At 39.0% G+C, this 5,886-nt stretch overlaps 1 pseudogene; it reads right to left on the bottom strand.

Annotated features, from left to right (window-relative positions):
* Nucleotides 1-2,625: 2,625 nt before the first annotated feature.
* Nucleotides 2,626-3,249, bottom strand: LOC133765233 (eukaryotic translation initiation factor 3 subunit L-like; annotated as a pseudogene).
* Nucleotides 3,250-5,886: the final 2,637 nt, after the last annotated feature.

Raw genomic sequence — 5,886 nt, 5'->3', positions numbered from 1 at the left:
CCAATGCTTAGGTGGAATCCCTTACTAATAAACAGAAGGTCTAAATGTGAAAAATTCTGAAAAAATCTACACTGTACTCTTTAAAATTATCAGTATCATGAGAGGAAAAAAAGATAATAAATACTATTCTAGATAAAGATGTCTATATGCAATCAATGAATAATGCTAGATTGAATTCTTTTTTCTAAAGATTTATTTATTTATTTGAAAGGCAGAGTTACAGAAAAGCAAAGGCAGAGAGAGAGGAAGAGATTTTCCATCTGCTGGTTCACTCCCCAAATGGCCACAATGGCTGGAGCTGTACCTATCCAAAGCCAGGAGCCAGGAGCTTCTTTCAGGTCTTCCATGTGGGTTCAGGGGCCCAAGGACATGTTCCATCTTCTACTACTTTCCCAGGCCACAGCAGAGAGCTGGATCGGAAGTGGAGCAGCCGGGACTTGAACAGGTGCCCATATGGGATGCCGGCACTTCAGGTGGTGGCTTTACCTGCTATGGCACAGGACTGGCCCTTAGACTGAATTCTTGATCAGAAGAAAAGGCAGCCATAAAGGTCATTACTTGGACAGTCAGAAAGTGAATAGGGAAATTTTTATATTAGAAAATAATGTCATTTAGAACTCTCATGAATGTTGTTGAAGTTCATTAAGGAAAATATCTTTATTCTTAGTATATTTGCCAAATATTTAGGTGTAAAGTTTTAGGCATGATTATGTCTTCAAATGATTCAAAGATTTCAATTTACGGCTAGCTGTGAAAGAAGGCAGAAGTGGGAGAGAGAGAGAAGAGAAATGCAAATGTCAAGAAGTGATGAAAGTGGGGCCTGGTGCTGTGACCCAGCAGGTTAGGCTACCACCTACAATGTCAGCATCCCAAACGAGTGCTGGTTCCAGCCTTGGCTCCTCCATTTCTGATCCAGCTCCGTGCTCATGGCCTGGGAAGGCAGCAGAGAATGGCCCACGTGCTTGGGATCTTGCACCCATGTGAGAGGCCCTGAGGGAGCTCCTGGCTCCTAGCTTCAGTCTGGCCCAGCCCTGGCTGTTGTAGCCATTTGGGAAGCAAACCAGTGGATGGAAGATCTCTCTCTCTCTCTCAATCTCTCTCTCTCTCTCTCTCTCTCAATATCTCTCTCTCTCTCTCTCTCTCTCTCTCTCAATCTCTCTCTCTCTCTCTGTAACTCTGATTTTCAAAAACTAAACAAATAAATCTTAAAAAAATAAAGTGGAGTTTAATGAGTAATGTGAGTGCTCATTATTAGTGCAACAGTGTCATGAATTGAAATTATTTAAAATAAATAGCATAAATGAAAAATAAATAAATTTAAAAGAAATTAAATTATGTCTTAAAGGTTTTATTTGTATTTTTACTTTCTTTTTGTTTTCTTATTTCAAATATGATTATTCACTGTTTCATAAGGTGATGTTTCCTATAGTTTGAAAAGCTCCTCTCCACAATGATTGATTTCCAGCAGGTATTTGCTATCTTAATTATTTAAAAGCATTTTGAAATGGGGCAGTACATTTCAAATTTAGCAACAGAATAACATGTGTTCTATTTCCTAAAGTCTATAGGATACACTTTTGGGAATATAATTTTTATTATAAATGTAACACATAAAAGATCAATTATATTTTGAACAAATGCATTATGCAGCTCTAACATCCACAGAGATTAGCCTGATTAATGGCCTTTGAAATTGCTGCAGGAATACCAAGATTTAGATTTATATTAAATGTTTCCATTTACATGCATAAACATTGGTCTTATTTCCTGGAGTTTCACTTAATGTATATTAAAATTTAAATATCTCTCTAATTAAATTGTTGCTATATTAGTATTCTAGGGCATTAGATGGCGATGTCTTTAAACAGATTTTTAGAGTATATATTTACTTCTTAATATAAATTCTTAAATGAAGATATCCAAACTGAATAGGTGTTTCATATTTGGGAATTCCCATTCTTAGAAAGCACTTATTGCAAGACATACTCTGATGACCACACTATGAGTTATTTTAAATTTGGGCCTCAGAATTATTTTTCCAGAGGCCTCAGAATGGCCTGCCATAGTCTAGGTACTTAACGCATGTCCATGAAGTCAGTAGTGTTTTAATTACAGGTGTAGATTTAGTACAAATGTAGTAGAATTAATAATAAGAATTAAGCATAAATATATTAATGCAGATATTTTCCTGTTAAATATGAATAATTCTTGTGGCTCCATATATGCTTCACTGAGATCTACTTAGACCATCTCAGTCCTTAATTCAAATATATCTCAGGAAGGGTGCTTTGCGATAGTCAGGGTGCACGTTTTCATAGCTGGGCACTATGGAACACAGGGATTTGTGGCAAGAGTAGCTGAAGACTTCCTGGTAGACCTGAAGGTCACCTTTCTTGCATGTGCAGCATTTTGTTAGTTTTTCTCCTGCAGCTGGAGGTGGATGCTGTCCTTGATCTACCTGGGGTACATAGTGAGAGCAATGGCCAGCAGCATGTTCATCTGCTAGTTCTGCTTGTTAATCATCTTGTACTTGTATTTCGTCCTCTGGAACAAGCTCTTGTTCCTCTGGATGCATAAGAAGATGTTGGCAGAAACCCATCTGCCATCCTGGTAAGGATGCACCAATCAAGTATGCAAAACCAACATAATACTACTAAAAAAGTCAACCTCCTCTTCTGACTTCTTGAAGGTCATACACTGGTACTGACTAAATGACTAGAACTGGTAGCTGAACCCATAGAAGACACCCCAAAGCCACTGGTTCAGAAGTTCAAGGGGAGCAGGACCATGAGCATTAAAAAAGTAGTTGAAGAGATTGCAGTAGTTGTAGTAGGATTCAAACCTCTGTGCAATATAATTCTCTATACAAAATCAGAAAGACAGCATCTTTGCTAACCTGTGGAGCGATGGTTTCAGCCTCCAGCCAAGCTGCATTCTTGAGGAATCTTTCAGTAGCTTGGTCCAGCTGTTCTCATAGATGTCCTGGACCTCATACCTCTTCTGGTCCATGACATCGCAGAGATGTGGCTGGCCTGAATTCATATAATCTTCTGGACTATCAATTCTGAGACAGTTTTGTGGAAACACTGAATTAAGAATTTTATCACTTTGAAAGATCACCTGACAGATCTGCTAGCATTCATAAGCCAGGTCATGTTTTGACTCTCTTGCGTGCAGGTCATAGTCGCTCGGGTAAGCGTAAGGATCATAGACGGCCTTGGACTCATAATCATCAGCAGGGTGACACATGGCTGTGGTGCTTGCGAATACCATGGGGGAGCAAACACAAATAAATTTTCAAAATAATTAAGTGCATAGCATTGAAAATATACTCCCAGCAAATAAATAGCACTTTCCTGGGATGCTCTGGTAGGAGCCTTCACTTTGTCTATTGCTTGATACAGCTATTCTTTTTTTTTTTTAAAGAATTATTTATTTATTTGAAAGCAGAGTTACAGAGAGGCAGAGGCAGAGGCAGAGAGAGAGAGGTCTTCCATCCACCGATTCACTCCCCAGATGGCTTCAACAGCTGGAGCTGTGCTAATCTGAAGCCGGAAGCCAGGAGCTTCTTCTGGGTCTCCCACGTGGATGCAGGGGCCCAAGGACTTGGGCCATCTTCCACTGCTTTCCCAGGCCATAGCAGAGCTTTATCGGAAGTGGAGCAGCTGGGACTCTAACCTAAGCCCATATGAGATGCTGGCACTGGAGGGGGTGGCTTTACCCAGTATTCCACAGTGCCAGCCTCTAATTCATCTATTGTTTTAATCTTCTTTTCCTTTTCCAGGTTTATTTATATATTTGTTTTATAATATTTTACAGGCAGAGTGATATATAGAAAGAATGATAGACACAGAGAGACAGTAATTTTCCATTCACTGGTTCACTCCCCAACTGACCACAACTGTCAGGTGGGCCAGGCCTAACCCAGGAGGCTGGAATTTCATGCAGATCTCCCACATAGATGCCAGGGGCAGAAGTACTTGAATCATCTTCTGCTACTTTCCCAGGAGCATTAGCAAGGAGCTGGATAGGAAGTGGAGCAGCCAGGACTCCAACCAGTGCTCCAGTATGGGATGGTAGCATCTCAAGCCTGACTTCATGAAAAACCAAAACCTCAAGATGATAAAAATGTGAATTCTAAGGATCCTGGGAAAATTGTTCTAGGAAACATAAACAATAAGCATGAGGACCCTGAGGTAAAGTTTGTCTGAAGTATTGGACAGAGGAGGCTAGTGAGCCTAGGGCAGAGTGAACCTTAGGAGAGGAGGTAGTGTCAGGGAGACACTTTTTAAAAAAGATTTACTTATTTATTTGAAAGGCAGAGGCAGAGGCAGAGGCAGAGAGAGAGAGAGAGAGAGAGAGAGAGAGAGAGAGGTCTTCCATCTGCTGGCTCACTCCCCAGATGACCGCAGCCAGGAACCTGGAGCTTCTGCCAGGTCTCCCACGCAGGTGTAGGGGCCAAGGACTTGGGCTGTCTTCTACTGCTTGCCCAGGCCATAGCAGAGAGCTGGAACAGAATTGGAGAAGGCAGGATTCGAACTGTCACCCATAAGGGATGCCAGCACTGCAGGCGGCAGCTTTACCCACCACACCACAGTTTCAGTCTGAAGGAGATACTTGGGTGGAGTACGGAGGTTGGGTCACTCCTATACAATCTAGGAAACCATGGTGAGGAATTTAACTTTTAATGTTCCTGTAAGTTTTCAGCTTATATACAAAATGGATTATAATACACTCTCAACACTTTAATATTCTTCTGTTATAAAGAGAGTGATTTTACTATGTAATACTACAGATATTAAGCTATAGGTGAAAAATTGTCATTCCTAATAAATTTTATAGATTTAATTTTTGTATTAATAAATATTTAACCGCAAAAAGTCTTTATTTCTGTGTGATTTGAATTATAACATTCCTTCAGAAACATGGCCATTTATCCCTCCTAAGTAATTTTCTGTGTAATTGCCAATAATTTTGCACCAAAAAGATTAGAAAAGTGTCTCTTATAGAACTCTGGTTTGTTGAAGAATGTTAGTGTGTAGGAATCGCAACTGTGGAAGTTTTTGCACTGCTCAATTCACGATAGTTAAGATATGGAATCAATCATATGTCCATCAACTGAAGACGGGATAAAGAAATTATGGTATATGCACACCATGGAATACTTCTCAGTGGTAAAAAAGAATGAAATCCTGCCTTTTCTAACAAAATGGATGCAACTGGAAACCATTATACTTGTGAAATAAGCCAGTCCTCAGAAGACAAATACCATGTGTTCTCCTTCATCTCTGGTAACAGAGTACCTAAAAGGCAATCTATGAAGTGAAATAGACACTTTGAGATGAGCTGATTTTGAATAGCCCTTGTCTCAACTGTCGAGGAACTTTTTTTTTTTCATAATCTTTGTTGAACTCTTTACTTCGTGTAAGGTTAACCTTATGTGTATAAAGTTAATTGAAAATAGATCCTTGTAAAAATAAGAATGGAAATAGGAGAGGGAGGAGGAAGGATGTAAAAAGGTGGGAGTACAAGAGGGAGGGAGGCCACTGGGGGAAGAATCACTGTATTCCTAAATTTGTATGTATGAAATGCATGAAAAAAACATAAAAATGACTGTTTTCAAGACTTTAAAAATGAATTTTACTTGAGCAGCTACTACAATGATGAAAATATTCCATGCTACAGTCATTCACACATGCTTCATTTAAAATTGTGATTAATTTTTGTTTGAATTAATGATCAAACTTATGTTAGAATGGGATATGAAGATGAAAAATATCTAGAAAAATTATTATATTTGTGTAGATAAAATATTCAATACTTAAACATCTTTTATTATAACCACTAACACATGGTTAAGAAAAACACAATATTAAAATGCATAAG

Source organism: Lepus europaeus, chromosome 8, assembly GCF_033115175.1.
Source record: "Lepus europaeus isolate LE1 chromosome 8, mLepTim1.pri, whole genome shotgun sequence".
Taxonomy (NCBI): Eukaryota; Metazoa; Chordata; class Mammalia; order Lagomorpha; family Leporidae; genus Lepus; species Lepus europaeus.
Note: the sequence above shows the minus strand (reverse complement) of the source record. Positions and strands in the feature narration are given on the sequence as shown.